At 48.0% G+C, this 21,544-nt stretch overlaps 1 protein-coding gene across 9 annotated transcripts in view; it reads right to left on the bottom strand.

Annotated features, from left to right (window-relative positions):
• The window catches only part of LOC133356501 (toll-like receptor 2), a 30,427-nt gene extending 16,596 nt beyond the window's left edge, over positions 1-13,831 (bottom strand). For 4 of the 9 annotated variants that reach the window (XM_061574037.1, XM_061574043.1, XM_061574040.1 and 1 more), the window contains exons 1-2: positions 13,685-13,831; positions 13,321-13,393 (exon numbers count right to left, since the gene is read on the bottom strand). The gene's annotated coding sequence lies outside the window, so the exon portion shown is untranslated. Of the gene's footprint in view, positions 1-865; positions 1,153-4,664; positions 5,193-6,697; positions 6,852-13,320; positions 13,394-13,684 lie in introns of those variants that run through there. The other 5 variants (XM_061574039.1, XM_061574041.1, XR_009756854.1 and 2 more) reach the window with 4 other exon arrangements.
• Between the last annotated feature and the right edge of the window lie 7,713 nt (positions 13,832-21,544).

Genomic DNA, 21,544 nt, shown 5'->3' with positions numbered 1-21,544 from the left:
AGACACACACATACACACACATACATACACGCAGACACACACATACACACATACATACACACAAACACATACACAATGACATGCCTATTCCCATCGCGGGGCACGGGACGTGCCTCCTGGCAAATCCCTCGCAAGCGATCGTACACAGATGGACAGACAACTGAACAGTACGACGTTTGGCTGGTAATTGCATCCAGCATCAGCGAAAGGACGTACTCTGAAATGGGAATTGTTGTGGTTTTACGCTTGTACACACCGGTGGGCCAAAGCAGAGACTTATGAGTGTTTTATCAACGGGACACTTTTTGACTGATTGGCCGTGTGGGGTGGTGGATAAGGGTGACAACACCTTAATAAATAAGGCGATCTAAACGCAATAACGTTGTTTATGAATAATGTTTGCGAAAGCGTACGTGTTACAAATTGACTAACTTTACTTCCTAACCAGGCTAATGTGTACATGATAGACTGGCAGTACACCCAGCCAGCTGAATAAGCAGGCAGCAGTCTACATAATAGACGGGCAGTACGCAAAAGCAGCTTTATGACTATTTGTACTAAGAACATTTAAAGAATCGATTATAATAACCAGGCTACAGTCTACATTATAGAGTGGCAGTACACCCACTCAGCTTCATAAGCAGGCTAGAGTCTACATGATAGAGTGGCAGTATGCTGACAGAGCTTAATAAGCAGGCTACAGTGTACATAATAGACTGTCAGTACGCTCACCCAGCTTAATGAGTATTTGTACAGTGAACATTAAAGTAATCGATTGTTGGCGCGTTGGGTTTAAAAGTAATATTAATAGCACACATTGTGGTGGGGGTGTAGTGAAGAGTAGGAAAAACTTTGATGAATTTACCTCAGAGTGGCGTGGTGGGTGTCGGGGCCTAGTAGCGTGCAAAGCCTGCGGCCTCGCCTAAAATTGTCGACTTGGAAGAGGCAGGGTACGGGTGGCGTTCCTCCCCCCCCCCCTAGCGCGCCAACAACACTGTGTAATGGCCATTATTTAATTAATTACGGAGCTTATGAAAGTGGCGAAAGCGTGGCTAGCGGTTGGCAGGGGCAACCGCCGTCCAATGAAACTGCAGCCCTTGGCGAAGGTGTCGCTAGCCGTTGGCAGGTCCAATGAAAGCGGCGAAGGCGTCGCTAGCCGTTGCCAGGGGCAACCGCCGTCCAATGAAAGTGCGTATGTTCCGGAGACACACAGACACACACAGACAGACAGACAGATTCACGATTTTATATATATAGATTATCAAGGAGGTACATTGCCCAAAACGTCTTCATTATATATATATATTTCATTTTAAACCTACAGTTGTATTGGATTGAGTAAAAAAAACATAGCTGCAAGGGGTCATCTGAAAGAGTCATCTAAACCAAATGAGATTGAAGAATGATTGATTTTTGCATTTATTGCACGGTTGGCGTACGAACGGCGCGATAGAAGTTCAACATGCATTCGTACATATTGCGAGAGTAAAAATTAATGTTTCTTTCATTTCCGTATTTTATCCCGATTGTGCGAACTGGCGACCTCGGAATTGCAAGTCCAGTGTGCTAACCATAATACTACATACCGTGTCAACCCATACCATTTACTCGTATTCTTGGATAGGAAAATTGAGTTTTCAGGTCCATACGGCATACAGCCGTTTAAATCCGGGCAAAACTAAGTTTTGTCTATTTGTTTGCGTTTCTCGCTTGTGATGGGACTTTGTAGGATGAACGTTGAGATTATCAGGGCACCGGATGACCAATAAGGTCTGAATTGGTCTGTAATAAGCTAGGCCCTTATAAGGGGTTGACAGGTTTGCTACTACGGCAGCTCCCAATTTCCCTAAACTTCACGTCTGTGATGAATTTTTGTTATCTGGCACTTTGTTATTTCTGTAACAAAAAAAAAATGCTATTTAGAAAAAGTGGATTTTACTTCCTGTTGACGGTATTTTAATGTTAAGAAAATCTTAAGAAAATTTATATTTCTGAGATTCCACACCCGTAGAGATATGACAGAAACATGGGGGTGAATGTCCCCCTGTGACAGGACGGATGAAAATGCATACATCCAAAGATTTTAGCATACTCGCCAAAATGTGATATTTTACTCGTTGCGATAAAAACCAAAGCAATACCGTACATCACTTAAGTGCCACCGGTGACTTTTAGACATTAATAAAAACAAATCTATTCTGAGTTATCACCCTCGGGTGGAACAGTGGTGCAGTGGTTAGGGGCCGTCCATAAATGACGTCACGCACCTAGGGGGGGGGGGGGTCAGACGTTTGTGACGATGTGTGACGAGGGGGGGGGGGTTTGAGAAATGTCACATCAAAATGCGAAACTTTAAATAAAATAGACAACACGTTCTACTTGATTAAATATACTTTTTAATAAATGTTTTCTCCTACAACATCAGAGTGCAGCGGCACATTAAATACGCACTACAATTACAATGGTTTAAAGCGATTTGAAACATGTTTTATTTTTTTGGGGGGTAGGGAGGGCAGAGCTTTGTAACGTCATATTTGAGAGGGGGGGGGTCTGACTTTTCGTGACGCCGTGTGACGAAGGAGGGGGGGGGTCAAAAATCGTCCAAAATCGCGAGACGTCATTTATGGACGGCCCCTTAGTACACTGCGCTATCAACCTGGTGACCCACGTTCGATTCCCATGCATGGCTCACATCAGAGGCAAGTGACATCTGGACTGGTTCTGGCTCATCTTCACCAATCGGCGCAGACCGGTGTCGATACGTCTAGTCAAACATGGCATAGGGAGGCAATCATCCAGCAGTGGATCAGAGGCGTAGCTAGGGGGGGGCAGGGGGTACATATGTCCTCGGGCGCCAAGGTAAAGGGCCGCCAAAATGAGGCTTACAACGTGACATTATAACTTATTGCGGCGGGTGCGGCAGCCTGAAACTACTGCACAAATCTACACCTCAACCTAAAAGTTTATATATCCCGCCACACACAGCCTACATGTCATGTAAGTACATTTTGGTACGCGCGCCTATTAAGAACTTACATAGAAGAACGTCCCAAACAACAGACAGGCGCAGTCTTTCAGCCTTAGTCACTGGCCTGTTTTTTGGTGGCGGAAACTACGACGGCCTATTTTTAGTTCTTATTAGTGACACCACCACGCTCCAGGCGGCTGCAGCAGCCGGAGCAGCCCACGCACGTCAACATAGCGTGGCCTTCATTTAGCAGCACAATGTTATGACAATGCTGCTGTGATGACTGGGCATATATCCGGCCTTCAACAACGAATATGTGACAAAAATCACAGAGCATTGTTTGTCAAATGTGACAACCACAGCTTAAATTTAGCAGGAGTACACTCAGCTAAACAGGATCCACTTGTCACATTTTTTGAAACAGTTGAAAGTATATATTTGTTTTTCTCTCGTTCAACAATTCGTTGGGAAGAGTTTAAAAAAGCTGTGCCCATCACAGTAAAGCGGGAGTCTGAAACACGCTGGAGTGCACGATCAGAAGCTGTTAAAGCTATCTATGAAGGACTGGATGAACTAGTAGAGCTGCTAGACAAAATATCGGAGGACGTAACTGTGACGCCTGAAACCAGAAGTGAGCCAGAACAGTTACAGGCATGCGTATTAAATTTTAACTTCATAGTTTTATTACATTTCTGGAATGTCATTCTTGGAAACATTGATCGTGTTCAGAAGCGCTTACAGGATCCTACTATGAATTTCAAGGAAGCAGCAACTGATCTTGAATCTTTGGAGCATGAATTTGTCAAGCTTCGTGATGATTTTAGCCAAGTTGCTGTAGAAAACGCCAAAACAAGATGCACAGCCTGGGGGATCGATGTGGACAGAAGAATTAGGCGACGTCAGAAGATGCCAGGAGAACTGGCAAGAGATGCAGGACTTTCACCAGAAGAATAAATTGTGCGCGTTATGAAGAGTGTATTTTATCGACTTCAACAGGAGATGTCAACACGGTTTTTACGACTAAAAGACCTGAACACAAAATTAGAATTTCTGCTGAACGTCAAAACTCTTCTATCCGACACAGATGTCGATGCAATTCGTCGAAATTGCACAGATTTTGGAAATTTCTATGACACCGACATCAATGGCCACGAACTTTTCACAGAAATTGGAGATTCCAAAATGCTGCTCAGTAACCGGAATGAAGTTCTACCAGAAACTCCTTTGGATCTTCTTGGTTTTATTGTGTTTTATGGAGACGACGTATTTCCGAATTTGCGAATTTCACTGCAAATTGTATTAACAATAGCAGTTTCAATTGCAAGCTGTGAGCGGTCGTTCAGCAAATTGAAACTTATTTTGTCGTATTTGCGTGCTTCAATGGAACAAGATCGTCTCAGCGATCTTGCTCTTCTTAGCGTTGAAAGAGAAACATTGGGAAAAACAGATTTTGATTACGTGATTGACCAGTTTGCGACAATGAAATCAAGAAAAAATAATCTTTTGTAGACTATGTCAACCAGTCTACGACAGTGACTGAGTGAGCCATGTAATATAATTTCTATAAATTTGCTTCTTTAAATACAATGTTTCATTAAAATGTTTATTGTTATTCCTTATTCGATGTATTAGGAAAATGTGATTAAACGGGGGGGGGGGGGGGGGGGGCGCCAATTTTATAGTTCGTCCCCGGGCGCAAAATATCCTAGCTACGCCTCTGCAGTGGATTGACAGAGGGCTATACGTGATTAATTTGATCTCCTCTATTTCCCATTGGAAACGAAGGTTGTTAGGCTTATGACCCGATAAATGTGGTCATTCTTGGACACTTTGCAGGACGTGCGACTGCTGTCGGATGTGACAGAACTGAAGGAGGCGAAGGCAAGGCGTGGTTGCTATCAACGATGTTGGGCATGGGGGTTAAGAGGGGGTTTGGCTGAATGGGGGAAAGAGGTGTGGGACAACTGATGGTCAAGAGGGGACACACACGGCCTCCCCCATGCTTCCCCGTAGAATCATCACTACTGCGATAAGCCTACAATCGGGGGATAGCAGGGAAATTTTGGACTGCGTCCTAGGGTTCACAACGGAAAAGGGGTGATTAAATTAGTTCATTTGCAAGAGTCAGATGGCGTTCGTCCAGAAGTGGATAGGCCATGGCTGACTCTTTGCTGTCGCGTGAGTTGCCCACGACACTGCAGCACTGCAATACGAGTACACATACCTGGGGACAAAAGGCAACGTGTTTTCATATCGTCGCGGAGTTTAAATTACATCAACGCACTCAAGTGACCCCCACAATTCCTTAGCAACATACAGTGCTGCAATATGGGACCTTTCTTGCAAGTATCAAAATATAAGAATAAACGTTTTACCCTTTCTGGCAATTAAATATGTGGTAAGATGTTAAAACATCAAACAGATAACCTTTTGCAAAGAGCACTCTGTCGGGCAACTTGCCGATGACTAAAATATATTCAGAACGGAGGTCTACTTATGATCTTTTCTCCACAACAACACAATGAGTTTAATACGTAGGCTTTCGCCACCGATATTATTCATGATTATATCGTGGGTTTGCTATCGAACATACAACCGGTGTGCGCTGAAGTAGTAACAGGTTAGTAGATTTTGTTCACTTGACAAACCTTACTGATTGCGTCAGGTGGAGATGGGTGTAAGACACATTTTCTTACATGATCTAACTAAAAACACCTTTATATGCCGTGCAAATAATATTTTTAGCACGTCCATCAAATCAAGTTACAAACTTAATTTAATACAATGTTATTTTGTGTATGCAGACATTACAGATGGGACTGGCACCTTAAACTCATTACTGAAAAATCCGGTGAAGTCTTTAGCGGCTGTAACCCCTGTTAAAGCCCAGCATCTCAGCAGTGCTGGCTCAACGCTCCGACAGGGCCATTGTGAACCCCGTAAAATAACCGACCACTGGAGACGAATCTCAAATTTCGAACGACACGAGAAATGAGCGATCCTTGGGACCACGTTGAATATGCTGTGGGACTGAAACGCCCTGTGCTTGTGAAAAGTGCCAATTTTTCAAGACGGATAATGAACAATGCGACAACAACACAAGCATCGATGGAATTATTCGAACTGCTTTCCGTGTCCCCAGCGTGCTGGTACCTGTCATCTTTCTCTACGTGTGTTCAGAGAATTCCTGTCTAATGTGCACAGCCCCTTTGGAAAATCCGCTTCTGATTGTTGGTCTCCCTTACACCATGCTGGATGATCATGGGGGTTGTTCGACCACAGTTCCCCCATGCCGGGTTAGCGTATGTTGGTCGAGGCAAGGGACATAGATGCGGGAGTATAGAAGAACAATACAACAATAAATTACTCTGCCCTCCCATCCGATGCCCCACCACAAAGGCTTATTTAACAACTTTCTTGTACACGGTGGTCATCCGTCCAAGCCTTATTCAGGCAGAAGCCTGCTTATTAAGTTCCGGGATCTGGCAAGATCAGGTGCGTCGTAAAAAAAATACACAAAAACTATAGACGCAATAGAATGTGGGACGTTTGTCCCCCGCATCAACGCAAATGAGTTCTCCTTTTACTTCGTTAAAGGTCGTAACATCGTTCAGACTCTCAAACTGTGTCATAATGGAAAAAAAAGGGCGAAAATGTAATTAAAAGTCTTAACAGAAAACTTCTGCATTATAGTAAAAAAAAATGTATTCATCATTTCGAAAAACTTACACTGTAGAACTCCTTGGTTCTTTCGGTAAAGTCACGTATAAAGAAAATAAATTAAATAATAGAATACACGCCTCTGTGTGCCTATGTTGTGTGTGTCTCTCTCTGTGTGTCTCTGTGTTATCTCTCTCTGCTTTTGTCTGTGTATTTCCGTGTCGGTGTTTTGTCTCTCTCTCAAATGTGGTTCTACCTGATGACTGCTTGTGTTGCAATCGAAACGTCGCATTTTATTATTTAATTTATTTTCTTTCTACGTGACTTTACCGAAATAACCAAAGGGTAATTCCTGCAGTCACAAAAGCTTCAAATCAAGTTTTTACACTGTAGAGGTTTCACAAAAGCAACAGTAACCACATTATTAAATAGGAACTGTTAAGGTGACATCGGAATCAGAATCTTTATATAGACTGGAGGAATCTGATGAGCTCTGAAGTTCTTTTTCACAGACGTCCAGGAGAGGTGGGTCAGCGAGTTACAATTATGAACAATACAAAAACATGATAATTTTTTTTTACCCTTCTATCTGACAACAAAACTGACACCTTTTTACAAGGAGTCATGTTTGCATAGACCACAATACCTGCAGTCATAATGCAAACAAAAAACATAACTCTGATAATGTATGCACTGTCCTTGAAGTTGATTGGTCCACACCCGAGACAGCTTTCCTTAGAGCCTAGTCTCACATGGGTTGGACCAGATGACGCCATGCATTATGGCTGCAGGTATTGTGGTCTATGTAAACATGACTCCTTGTAAAAAGGTGTCAGTTTTGTTGCCAGATAGAAGGGTAAAAAACCAATCTTCATATTTTTTACTGGCAAATGAGGTTCCAATGGAATACAAAAACACTATCGGAGTACAAAATAGAGAAGAGATAAGCAGGCCACTATCAATAAATATAAAGTATAGAAATAGAAATTGCATAAATACGTAAATTCTTGCAGATTTGTCAACACCAAACGCAAGCTTGGGCAAGGCAGCAAATCAACAACAACAAAACAGACCACACCAAGACAACACACAGTAGTCGCTCAGTTAAAATGCAAATTAAAATGTAACTATCGATACACAGGTAAGGATCAAACCTATAAATCACATTCGCAAATGTGTGCACAAAAATTCGCTGCTGGACGAACGCCTCCCCAATGCATAGTCATCTCTAACGATGTAACTAACCACCGAGCACCTGCACTCCTGCACACATCCCCTTTGGCTTTCACTTCTTCATTTGTCTCGACCACTGGCCACCATTCCTTCTCGAAACGTATCCCAACCAAACCCACTTGTTTTTTTCTTAACAATCATAACGATGTCTCTAACCTACCTAATTAATCTAATTTGTGTGTTCCTCCTTCTGTCTCTCAGAGTAATTCAAAGTATGCATATCTCTTTACTTCTTCGTGGACTTTTGAGCACATTGGTATGTTGCTTTGCATCATGAAGTTCAGTTTGTCAAACTGCAATTTTGTAATCATCCTTCATTCTGCTTCCTACAAGTAAGAAGTTCGTGCAAGGAAATGCAAGGTTAGCTCTACCAGGAATGTATGTGTTCACGTGACAATTTTGGACCATATTTCATATGCATGTGTAATGCGGTGTGAGGGGACTAGAGGTCACGGGAGGTAATGACAGGAAGTCAGCTTACAGTACGAATGCATTAGTGGCCACAGGAGGTAATGACAGGGGTATCAGTTGTGAGTGCGAAGGGACTGGTGGCTACGGGAATGATCGAGAAGGGGAGCGTGGTCAGGTGACGTAAAAGGACGGTGGAGTCTGCCGCTAGATCGAGGGTCCAGAGCCAGTGAGAATGATCGAGAAGGGGGGCGTGGTCTCGTGTTGATATAAAAGAGAGATGCGCGGGAGACTCGGGGCTGTTGCAGTGGGGGTCTCCACCTGATGTCAAGTGAACGTGTCTTCAATAAAGTGCCATCTCAAGAGAAGTCTGTCAAGTCGTCATTACACATGTATTGGCGGCTACCCTCTACATTTCATAGCCCAATCAGACGTTCCCAATGATTACGCTTACAACATAAACCATATACTGGTCCTAGATGGCACGATGCGGTGGACAGCACACGTAGTTAGGGGCCGTCCATAAATGACGTCACGCATCGGGGGGGGGGGGGGTCCGGGGGGGGTTGAGAAATGTAACGTCACATCAAAATGCGCAACTTTAAATAAATATAGACAACACGTTCTACTTAATTAAATAGACTTTTTAATAAATGTTTTCTCCTACAACATCAGAGTGCAGCGCCACATTAAATACGCACTATAATGACAATAGTTTAAAGCGATTTGAAGCATGTTTTATTTGGGGGGGGGGGGGCAGAGCTTTGTGACGTCATATTTGAGGGGGGGGTCTGACTTTTTGTGACGCCGTGCGAACGAAGGGGGGGGGGGGGGGTCAAAAATTGTCCAAAATCGCGTGACGTCATTTATGGACGGCTCCTTATTGGCATTATGGATTGTATCGTACAACGATTCGAAGACCTGTGGCAGGCTTATGCTGAGTCAGTTGCATTTGGATAACTTTTAAGTGGATCCTTATTCGAACTGAAGGTACAGCAATGCACAACACAAATAAAAGTGCAATGTAAATTACAAAGTCGTGGGAAATTCGTCTCGCGATAATCGTCATATCGTGCAACTTGACGTTGGATCATCACGTGATTAATAATATCGAGGCAACTCAAATAAAACTAAGGATTTGGTGATAACGCGTTGATAAAAAAATTATTGAAATCCCTCAAAACGTAAACAAGAAGAATGCACCTCACAGAGGGAGGTAGTTCAGTTTTACGGTGGTTTATAAGATGTTTTTTATTTGAAGCGCAAAAACATCGTAACTGCCGATGATGTTTTTACAGACCTGTTGCCTAAGAACGCCGCCGTAGGGCTGCACAAGAGTGCAATGATTTTCCTACTTGCTATTTTTCTTCAGGCATTGACCGAAATAACTTGTGGGCGCATTATATATCAACACAACGGGGCACAGTTGCAGCACAATTGCAGCCGGATTGTTTGTGTGCGGCAGAGGGCAGTGCTGAGGAAATGCATCGTTGTACTGCGCTTCTATGCTCCCACCGAATATATGCTCGCCAGCTTGACCAAACCTGCACTGACCAGTGTGGTGAAATCCCAGAAGCTATAACCACAGCGTTGAGACGAGACAGCGCTTGCATGGGTAACCACCGTGCATGCCAGGTTGCTACAGGCTGCTTCCGGGGCTAGACAACATTGCCGGGGCGTTACGACGTTGCGGGCAGCAGCAGGAGGGTTACGTGCAGCCAACTCCATCGCGGTGCAGCGGGCCCTTAATATTCGCGGGGGTTTCCCACATCGGCGGGTTTACATATTCGCAACTGATTTATTGTTGTGCGATTTGATATTTAGACATTTGAGATATTCGCGGCCATAGCATGCGACGACCCCGACACGAAGTACAGTACAATAATTGGTCCAGATGTCTTGTGACCAGAGGTGGGACAAAGTCATTGTTATGCAAGTCCAAGTCGAGTCTGAAGTCACCTGTGGCAGGCTTATGCTGAGTCAGTTGCATTTGGATAACTTTTAAGTGGATCCTTATTCGAACTGAAGGTACAGCAATGCACAACACAAATAAAAGTGCAATGTAAATTACAAAGTCGTGGGAAATTCGTCTCGCGATAATCGTCATATCGTGCAACTTGACGTTGGATCATCACGTGATTAATAATATCGAGGCAACTCAAATAAAACTAAGGATTTGGTGATAACGCGTTGATAAAAAATTATTGAAATCCCTCAAAACGTAAACAAGAAGAATGCACCTCACAGAGGGAGGTAGTTCAGTTTTACGGTGGTTTATAAGATGTTTTTTATTTGAAGCGCAAAAACATCGTAACTGCCGATGATGTTTTTACAGACCTGTTGCCTAAGAACGCCGCCGTAGGGCTGCACAAGAGTGCAATGATTTTCCTACTTGCTATTTTTCTTCAGGCATTGACCGAAATAACTTGTGGGCGCATTATATATCAACACAACGGGGCACAGTTGCAGCACAATTGCAGCCGGATTGTTTGTGTGCGGCAGAGGGCAGTGCTGAGGAAATGCATCGTTGTACTGCGCTTCTATGCTCCCACCGAATATATGCTCGCCAGCTTGACCAAACCTGCACTGACCAGTGTGGTGAAATCCCAGAAGCTATAACCACAGCGTTGAGACGAGACAGCGCTTGCATGGGTAACCACCGTGCATGCCAGGTTGCTACAGGCTGCTTCCGGGGCTAGACAACATTGCCGGGGCGTTACGACGTTGCGGGCAGCAGCAGGAGGGTTACGTGCAGCCAACTCCATCGCGGTGCAGCGGGCCCTTAATATTCGCGGGGGTTTCCCACATCGGCGGGTTTACATATTCGCAACTGATTTATTGTTGTGCGATTTGATATTTAGACATTTGAGATATTCGCGGCCATAGCATGCGACGACCCCGACACGAAGTACAGTACAATAATTGGTCCAGATGTCTTGTGACCAGAGGTGGGACAAAGTCATTGTTATGCAAGTCCAAGTCGAGTCTGAAGTCATCAAATTCATGACTCGAGTCTGACTCGAGTCCAAGTCACATGACTCGAGTCCACACCTCAGAGGTGGGACAAAGTCATTGTTATGCAAGTCCAAGTCGAGTCTGAAGTCATCAAATTCATGACTCGAGTCTGACTCGAGTCCAAGTCACATGACTCGAGTCCACACCTCTGCTTGTGACCCTCATTTAATTCTCTAAAACTTTATATATTTTTGCGTACCAAATGGGTATGAAAACAGAAATGAATAAGCAAAGGCAAAAAATAAAAATTTGGGGGGGGGGGGGGGGTGTCACAAGACATCTGGACTACCTTGCACTGCAGTGAAACATGGCGGAGGCGTGGATTTAGAGACCCTCCACGATAGACAGAGCGTGAGAGGACGCACTGAATGCATAACGTCGTCTTCATTTGAGATACTGTATATACTTTTTAATAATTATTAATGTTAATTACAAAAAAATGCCTGTTCACGCAGGAAACCCTGACCCAGTCTCATGACTGTTTTTCAGCAGTGTCGTGCCAAGTAAGGGAGAGGGGTGATGTGAAAAGAGGAATTGGACATTTTAAAAATATTCCGATCAAGATGTTTGGAAGCACATTTTTAAAATCGTGTCTCGGACAAAGTCATCGCAACTCCACTCCTAACCTAAAAGTATACACCTATACCACGTTTCACGATGCAAACATAATAACAAAGGACGTACATATGAAAACGATTGAATGAATAATAATTAATTCAAAACAAAAAATATTCACCATTTCAGGGAGTTCACCATAACACCTCGCTGATATCGTCGAGGAGCATAAACCATCACGCAAACTCCGGTTCATCCTTGTAGCAGCACCGGCTTTTGGCTAAACCATCGAACAAAGATGGTGTGCGCGTCGCGCGCTTTCGAATGCGCTTCTGCAGCCGTCTGGAACGCTCTTCCTTCCGATACTAGGAAGCCACTGGAGCGACGCACTTTTAAATCTACATTGGAAATTCGTTTATTCAGAACTGCCTTTTGTGTTGAGTTTGTCGTCCTTACCCCAGCACTTCTGATTAGCACGGTTGGCTACGTACGGTGCGAAAGAAGTTCTACATACATGCATACAAACTACCGTACACCACACCACACTCTAATACTATACACTACATCACTATGCTAAATTGAAAACGAATTTCTTTAGAAATGTTTGTTATGTTTAGTTTGTTGATGAGAACGGCTGGCTACGTACGGCGCGGAAGAGGTTCAACATACATAACAACGTACACCGAGTCCTCCATCGGGAAGATTGGCCACTCGCAATAACGAGCGTTTGGCTCTTTGCGAGAGAAAACTCAGAAGAACCGGAGCAAACCCCCGACGACGCAGAGCAGGGCGGGTGAGCGCTTAAAAAATCGCATACGGAGAGACTCGAGAATCAATTTGCTGTGACAGTATTGTACGTCCATCTCCGGCGCTACCGTGATCGCCAATTCGCACTGACGATGACCATTCTTATCCTGCGTGGTGTTGACGAGACTTTAATCTTACAGGGAGTGGTGGGCTTGTACACCTTGCATGTATCCCCCCTCCCCGCGCGCCCTAGAGACTTCAATCCAGGAAGACTTTCTGGATACGCGCCTCTCGTACAAAGGTGGCAAACCAGAAAAATCTCTTTGGGTTCCAACCGTAGAAGCGCCGGGATTGTGTCTCTCTCTCCCGCTCGCTCACTCACGCCGGCTGTGGACCACGACGCTGAACCGTCGTTCCACGAATGTAAATTCAAATGATTCGCCAATCCGCGTCCGTGGCGAAGCCCCCAAACCAGCAGATGCACCACCGACAGAGGCGTGCACCGCGCACGCTGCAGTCGCGACAGCGTCCACCGCCGCCGCCGATTGGTTGAAGGACCTTAACGTTCAACTATGACGACGTCTATCACGACAAAACGTGTTGCCGACGCGCACACACGAAGGAAGGTGGTGGGTGCCAGAAATAAATGAAAACCCCAGCATCCACTGCGCTCGCCCTAGTGATGGTGGTGGTTGTGGTTGGGGGCGAAAGTCAACACAAATATTTAAACTCACCAGGTTCAAGGGTTGTCACCTGCGCTGGCTTTCCAAGGGATGCCCCTCTTTAAGGTGGTCGTCACCGGCACATCTGTGTTTCCGGCACGTTACAAGTTTGTGTTAATCGCAGTCGCATGACAATGCACTTAGCTCGAGACGATGCATTGACACGCAGTAGTCCCACCCCCCCCCCCCCCCCCCACTTTTTTGTCGGAATTGTGAGATTACATTATTCACACGCTACGTCCCGATTCGTAGTTACCTCCGATAGAGGTGGCAACCCAACCGCCGTTGAACGCGGGCAAACATTGGCAAAGTCAAAAAAAAAAGCACTCTTCACAGCCACTTCGGCGTGACCCTGCTTAATCAAGAATGCTCATACCTTGTACAAACAGCAGCAGCGGCGACGGCGGCTAGCAACGACAGCGACAGAAGCTACTTTCGAGACGGAACTTAAACGTCGAAGCAGAAGTGAATGACAACTTCGAGGATGATGATGATGATGGGGGTGTGGAGGGGGGAGGTTGGGGGAGGGAGGTTGTGGTATTTCCGCATCACCACCATCTAGGTGTTTAGTCGCCCGTGCAAAACTTGACAGGCGTTGCACGGCAGGAGGAAATACTGAAGTTATTTTCACACACACCCTTGTTGCATGCGTTGTGCGTTTTGGAATGCTGTATTGTAAGCTAAGAGCATTCAAATGATATCCGAGCTTAACAAGGCTAGCAATAAATGTCACACATCCCTTTTGCGTGTGTGTGTTTTATGAGTGCTGTATTCTAAGTTAAGGCATTTAAATCATGATTACAAGGCGAGCAGAAATATATTTCACACACCCTTTTGTGTGTGTTGTATATTTTACAGTGCTGTATTCTAAACTAAGAGTACTTAAATCATATTCAAGCAAAACAAGACGAGCAGGAATATATATGAGTGATGTATTCTAAGCTAATAATATTTAAATAATGTAATTACAAGGCTAGCAGGAATGTTTCACAGAACCCCCCCCCCCCTTTGGTCGTGTGTATGTGTAATAGCACGCTGGAGACGGCTTGTGGAATCGGTCCTTTTATTTCACTTCTTGCAGATCACAAACACTCCCCGTTGCTGGCAGGCAACGGGAAGCAGGGCAGACAGTCACCAGAGACCCACCACCACGTGGCCTCTCCCTGTCTTAGTTCCGTAGTCTGACCCCGTGTCTCTCCTCTCTCTCCTTATTTAACGCCTGGGTCACGTGGTACACTCCAGCCAATCCTCAATAGCCTGCGCCGAATGTTCCAGATTCCCCATCAACTCCCGGGACCACGCCCCTGACTTGTCTTCCCATTGGCTGAGGCCAAGACCAGCAGAACCAATCACCTAGCTGACATCCTGTGATCACGCCGAGGCCATGCTCCCAGGCTCTCCCCCCATTGGCTGTAAAGCGGGACCGGCAAAGCCGATCACCACGTGAGTCCAACATAGGCTCTTATTACATCACCCCCCCCCCCCCCCCCCCGGTGAAAAAGTCAGCCGTCTCGGCTGGAAAAAGGGTGACAAGCCGATTCCATAAAATTGTTAATTAAGGTGTCAAAGACGCATTAACCAGTGAAGGGGCGAAATGGGCAGTCTATGCGCTGAACAAAAACAAAATCACCCATGAACAACAGACATACATTAGGGCACCCCTGCAGCGCAGTAACAACAGGGAAGGGACTGCAAGGCAATAAATGCTATCGAAACAGAAGAGATTTCGACCGCATACGCGCTGCGGGACCCTCTCTGCTTCCTGCGCATGGTTACCTTGCCGCCGGATCTGCAGGAAGTGGTTGACGTGAAGAAGAAGAAGAAGAAGAAGGAGAATGTTCGGTTTCGGTCGTATCCGGGGTAGGTCCCGTTGGAGGAGGGACGGCGGAGGTCTCATCAGCCCTCAAAACCTGTTTATCTGCGGGTGGCACAACACAGTCGCGCTGGGGATCAACGGGCGAGGCAAGCGGCATATTCGGCACAGCAGACCCCGGCAGGTCAACAAGTGGAGATGAGGGGTCGGCATGCGGGTCAACGTAGGGTTTGAGTCACGACGAATGGACGTACAACCGACGTTTTCCGTATTGGACGCGAACACTCTGTGGGTTCCGAATGTCCACCAACATAGGCCCCCGCCAAGGCCTGTGCAGTTTAGGGGATGTGCCCACCGGTACCTGAGGGCAGTGGAGCCATGCCAGATCGCCCACCGACCAGGGCATGTGTGTACACGATCGACACGCACACCTCTCGTTCCTAGCCTGCGTACGGGCTGTCGCACATCTGGCGGCCTCTCGTGCCTCTGTAACCCATTCAAGCGAGTCCCGTACCGCTTTCAGGCCCGCCGCGTGGCCGATCCGGCCTCATTGCCGGCGCCACCAGGGCGACAAAATCCAGCAGAACGGCCCGCAGCGATTCAAGTTGGACCACCACGTGGTCGCTGGAGGACGTGCGCCGGCGGCCGTTTCTTCGTCGTCGGAAGACGTAACAAGTGGGTTACGCTTTTTCAAATTCTCGGCCCTCTTCCTCGATGTTATTTAGCCTTGAAAAAGTCCACTTCTGACTCTAATGTAATAAAGGACTCCTTCACACGATGTCACTATCCGTTGGTCCTTTATTTATGTTCTTCTCCTCCGCACCCCGCTGGCCTCCTCCTCGACCCAGCGTCGTTTCTCCTCGCGCCCCGCGCACTCTGCAGCCACCCCGCTACTCCGTGTGCTCCCACACACTCTGCAGCCACTCTGCTGCCCGTGCACTCCGCACGCTCCGCTAGCCCTCCGCTAGCCCCGTGCAACCCGCACGGTCCCGCTAGCCAATCTGCTAGCCCCGTGCAACCTCGCACGCCCTGTGCGCCCCGCACACTCCGCTCTCTCTCCGCACACCGCTATTGGCGGTGTGCCAATACAAATGTAAAAAGATAAATTTGTGAATGTGTGTGTCTGTTCGAAATGTTAAGCATACCTGGCGACATGTGTAGTGACATAAGAAGGGAGGGGCTGCTGGGGGCTCTGGGACCCTGGGTGGGTCAGACGCTTAAGCCTCTTGGCGTCAGGCGTTGAGTTCCCAGGCGCTTAATCCCCTTGGCGCCGCCAAAGGGGGGGGCTGTGTGTGCTCTGTGGGATATCTGGGGGCGCACACGGCCCCACCCCTCGTTGGGGACTGGGCATAAAAGCGGAGCTCCCTGGACGATCAGGGCCAGTCGTAGCTCAAGACCCAAGACCCACGACCAGCCATCTGAAGACCCTGGGATGCTGTGAGAGCCGGTGGTGGGACTCTGGAACTCCCGACTGTACGACCTTGTGAGGGCGAGTTCCAGAGCGTAGCCAGAGTAGTCTATCTAGGCTGTGTACCTAGGATGTGTACCTAGGCTGTAACAGAGTATCAGGACTGTTGGAGAGTTGGAGTGTTGGACTGTTGGAGAGTTGGAGTGTTGGACTGTTGGAATACTGTTGGAGTGTTGTATTGTAATAAAGAAGTTACCTCTACAAGTGTCTCCGGAGCCCGTTACACATGCAAGCACGTTTTTAAAGAGTGGTGGTGCTGAGGGTGAGTGGTGAGGGTGATTGGTGAGTGGTGAGGGTGAGTGGTGAGGGTGAGTGGTGAGGGTGAGTGGTGAGTGGTGAGGAGGAGTGGTGAGTGGTGAGAATGAGTGGTGAAGGTGAGTGGTGAGTAGTAAGGGTGAGGGGTGAGGGTGAGTGGTGAGGGTGAGTGGTGAAGGTGAGTGGTGAGGGTGAGTGGTGAGGGTGAGTGGTGAGTGGTGAGGGTGAGCGTGAGTGGTGAGTGGTGAGTGGTGAGAGTGAGGGGTGAGGGTGAGGGGTGAGTGGTGAGGGTGAGTGGTGGGTGAGTGGTGACTGGTGAGTACAGTCAGTATGCACTGCTGTAATCATAGGAGGTACCACCACCACCACAGTATGTACTGCTCTCATCGGAGCAGGTACCACCACCACATTATGTACTGCTGTCATCATAGCAGGTACCACCACAGTATGTACTGCTGTCGTCATAGCAGGTACCACCACAGTCGGTATGCACTGCTGTAGTGAAACCAGGTACCATCACAGTCGGTATGCACTGCTGTAATTATAGCAGGTACCACCACAGTCAATATGCACTGCTGTAATTATAGCAGGTACCACCACAATATGCACTGCTGTAACCATAGCAGGTACCACCACAGTCAGTATGCACAGCTGTTATCATAGCAGGTACCACCACCACCGCAGTATGCACTGCTGTAATCATAGCAGGTACCACCACAGCAGTATGCACTGCTGTAATCATAGCAGGTACCACCACAGCAGTATGCACTGCTGTAATCATAGCAGGTGCCACCACAGTCAGTATGCACTGCTGTAATCATAGCAGGTACCACCACAGTCAGTATGCACTGCTGTAATTATAGCAGGTACCACCACAATATGCACTGCTGTAATCATAGCAGGTACCACCACAGTCAGTATGCACTGCTGTAATTATAGCAGGTACCACCACAATATGCACTGCTGTAATCATAGCAGGTACCACCACAATATGCACTGCTGTAATCATAGCAGGTACCACCAGTCAGTATGCACTGCTGTAATCATAGCAGGTACCACCAAAGACGGTATGCACTGCTGTAGTCATAGCAGGTGCCACCACTGTCAATATGCACTGCTATAGTGATAGCAGGTACCACCTCAGTCGGTATGCACTGCTGTAGTGATCGTAGACACTGCTGTCGAGTTGGTAGATCATGCTATATAGAGTTAGTAGATAATAAAACAGTCAGAATATACCACTAGTCAGTCAATACTGCTACAGTCAGTATATACTACTATACAGTCAGTACATACTACTACGGTGAGTATCTGCTCGAGTCAGCAGATACTACTATACAGTTAGTCGTTACTACTATAGAGTCGGTAGATACTACTGTAGGGCCAGTAAATACTACTACGGTCAGTCGTTACTACAATCAGTAAATACTACTACAGTCAGTGGCTACTACTGGCTCAGTAGATACTACTGTACAGTCAGTAGATACTACTACAGAGTCAATATATACTACTTCCTCTGTTGTATGTAGGGTGTGTAGGCATATATACCTACGAGGGGTAAAGATATTTTTTTAGGGGGGGGGGGTCCAGAATTTTCGGAAACCTTTTACATCAACTATTTACCCCACACTTTCTATAACTCTTTGGACTTGTGCAAGCCTCTTATAATTGGACAAACGGCCCACCGGGCGACGCCGGGGTTAGAGGCACACTTATTCATTCCGTACAAGGTACAATACAGACCGGGACGTACAGCACTGGAAGGGGTGTCGGCCCCTTCACCCGTCTAACTGGGGAGTCACGCTCTAGGTTACACCTAGCCTACCTCTAGGTCCTCCACTATCGGGCTAGGGGAGGCTAGCTAACCCAGCCCTGGTTAAGCTGGGATTACGGCGCCCGGAGTCCCCAGACCAGCTCTGACAAGAGCACCGGCTCTGGCTCTCGGGGCCACGCCACTGGCTCGGTCCTGGTCGGCCCTGAGAAGGGCAGCGATCCAGGGGAGTTCCAGGGCTCTATCTAGTAGATCTTCCTTCTTCACTGGTTTAAGCTCAATACACACTGCCCCGAGCCCTCCGGTTCACACCCTTATATATCAACTCCTCCGCTGAGGGGTGGGGCCGCGGGGGATCCCAGCTCCGTGTCAGCCCCCCAGGCTGAACGGTGCGGACGTCGCTGTGAGCACCTCCCCGCGCACCGACATAGCCACGCCCAGTGTGTTTGTTTACCATCCGACACAACTGTATAACACCCCCTCCGTAACACCCCTACATCACCCCCCCCCCCCTGTACAGCTCGCAGCCGTCCCGGCTGCAACAAAATAACAATAAAGATGTATCCCCCCCCAATCCGTGTGTGCCTCGTGTAATTTTAACAAGAACAACGACAACATGAACAATAACAACAGGAAAGAGAAAATAACCCGACGCACCCCCCCCCCCCCCGAATAAATACCGAATCCCGTAAAAAAACGCAACATATATACAATTTTCAGGACCTCACAAAAGTCTGCGCGTTTTTGCGCGCGTTCTTGCAACGGGGCCGTCACACGGGGCAACCCCGGTTGGCCCAATGGTGGGTGTCAACAGTCCGGTTGCGAGGGAGTCATTCTTTGCTGCTGAGTGACCCCCGACCTCCCCGGGAGGGGTTGGCGGGCGTGAGCACGTCACTCCCGGTGCACCTGGAGGTGGAACAGTTGGTGGCAAGTTAGGGGAGAGCAGAGAAGTCGGAGCCCGGGAGTCGGTAGACCCCTCACATGTTTGGCCACGCGTGTGTGAAGTGGGAACACGGGCCGCAACGAACGGTTTCAATCTGGAGGGGTGCACGATCCACCGACGCTTCCCCCATTTGATACGCACACACTGTGGCCGCAAAACCTGCACCACTTCCACAGGACCCCGCCACGGCCGCACCAGCTTAGAGGAGGTTGCCAGTGGTACTTGGGGACAGTGCAACTACGCCCTGTCACCTGGTTTCCACTGAAGCACATGCGCCTGACCCAGCCTGAGCCTCTCATTAGCCTTCTGGCGGAGGTCCGAATTCTGCATAGCCGCCTCCCGTGCCTCTGTCAATTTAGCGATGTTTAATTTAACATGTTCGGCCAATTTAGATTTACCCCACAGTGTGGAGATCTGCAGCTGAGTCGGAACAGGTGGGTTAGGCTCGCGGCCGTACATCAGGAAGAAGGGCGAAAATCCCGTCGCCGCATGGGGAGCTGTTCTGTATGCCGCCAACACCCCCGGAATCTGAAGGTCCCAATCGGTTTGTGAGTCAATAACCTGTTGGGACAGCATGGACGTGATAGTCCGATGCAGACGCTCCACCATCCCGTCAGTTTGCGGATGATATGGGGAGGTACGAATCTTTTTCGTTCCCAGGAGCTCGCAGACTTCGTGGAGAAGTTTACCCGAAAAATGTTTACCTTGGTCGGTCAGCAGCCATTCCGGAGCACCTTTGTCGAGGACGTAGCCCTGGACAAAGGTCTCCGCGATGGCTGCTGCCGACTGGTTGGCGAGGGGCCAGGCCATAGGCCAGCGTGTAAAATATTCTACCCCAGTCAATAGGTATCTATTTCCCCTGGGCGTAGCGGGGAATGGGCCTAGAATATCAAGCGCAACGAGCTCATTCACCCTGAAAACTTTGATAGATTGCAATGGCGGGTTAGACCCCCGCGCTGGTGGTTTCCATTGCGCGCACTGAGTACACGACCCTAAAAGATCCTCGACATCCCTTGCCATGCCCGGCCAAGAAAAATCCAGCTGCAGCATGGCAAGGGTTTTGTGAGTCCCCAGGTGAAGGAGACGCTCGTGCGCAGCCCACACCACTCTACCCCTTAAAGCGGAAGGCACCACCAGCCGGTGTCGGCGGGATCTCCCGTCCCAATGCATCAACAGACCCTGAACCAACCCCCACGAGTCGACATTCTCCCCCCCCCCGACCAGGTCCCCCGATGCGACTGGCGCAAAGCGAGGAGGGAGGTGTCCTCCATCTGGAGGCGCCCCCATTCCGCAACAGGCAACCCCAGCAAGGAATCCCTCCCCTGTTACTCAATCGGACCCGACATCGAAGGCGCGTCAGCGGCGGCCGCCAAGACCGGATCAGATATCTCATTGGGAGGCTTGCAATGCCCCGAACCCAGGAGGCATGCGCACTCGGAGGTGGTTGGCAACCGTGACAGAGCGTCTGCATTCGTGTGGCGAACGCCCTTACGATACGTAGTGTCAAAATCGAAATCCTGGAGAATCTCCAACCATCGAGACAATTGCCCCGATGGCTGTTGAACTCGCAGGGTGTACTGCAGTACCGCATGATCTGTGCGGACGGTGAAATGACGACCGTACAGATATGGGCGATACTGTTGAATGAAGTTAACAATTGCCAATAGTTCCCGACGGTAACACAGTATCTTTGTTCCGCCGGAGACAACACCCGACTGCCGTACGCTACCACACGTTCCACGCTGTCAACCACCTGCGAAAGCACGCCCCCAATGCCGGTGTTGCTCGCGTCCGTATCGAGCAAAAAGGGTTTAGTAAAGTCAGGATAGATCAATGGCGGAGCCCTCACTAGAACGTCCAGGAGGGATCGAAAAGCAGCCTCCTCCTCCTGTCCCCAGTGAAACCTGACCCCCTTCGATGTCAAAGCATGTAAGGGCTTTGCAATTGTCGCAAAATCAGCGACAAAACGTTGGTAGTATGACGCAA

The sequence above is a fragment of the Lethenteron reissneri genome, chromosome 54 (genome assembly GCF_015708825.2).
Source record: "Lethenteron reissneri isolate LAM-NWPU_2019-01 chromosome 54, ASM1570882v1, whole genome shotgun sequence".
Lineage (NCBI taxonomy): Eukaryota > Metazoa > Chordata > Hyperoartia > Petromyzontiformes > Petromyzontidae > Lethenteron > Lethenteron reissneri.
The sequence above is the reverse complement of the archived record's forward strand: the minus strand, read 5'-3'. Positions and strand labels throughout refer to the sequence as shown.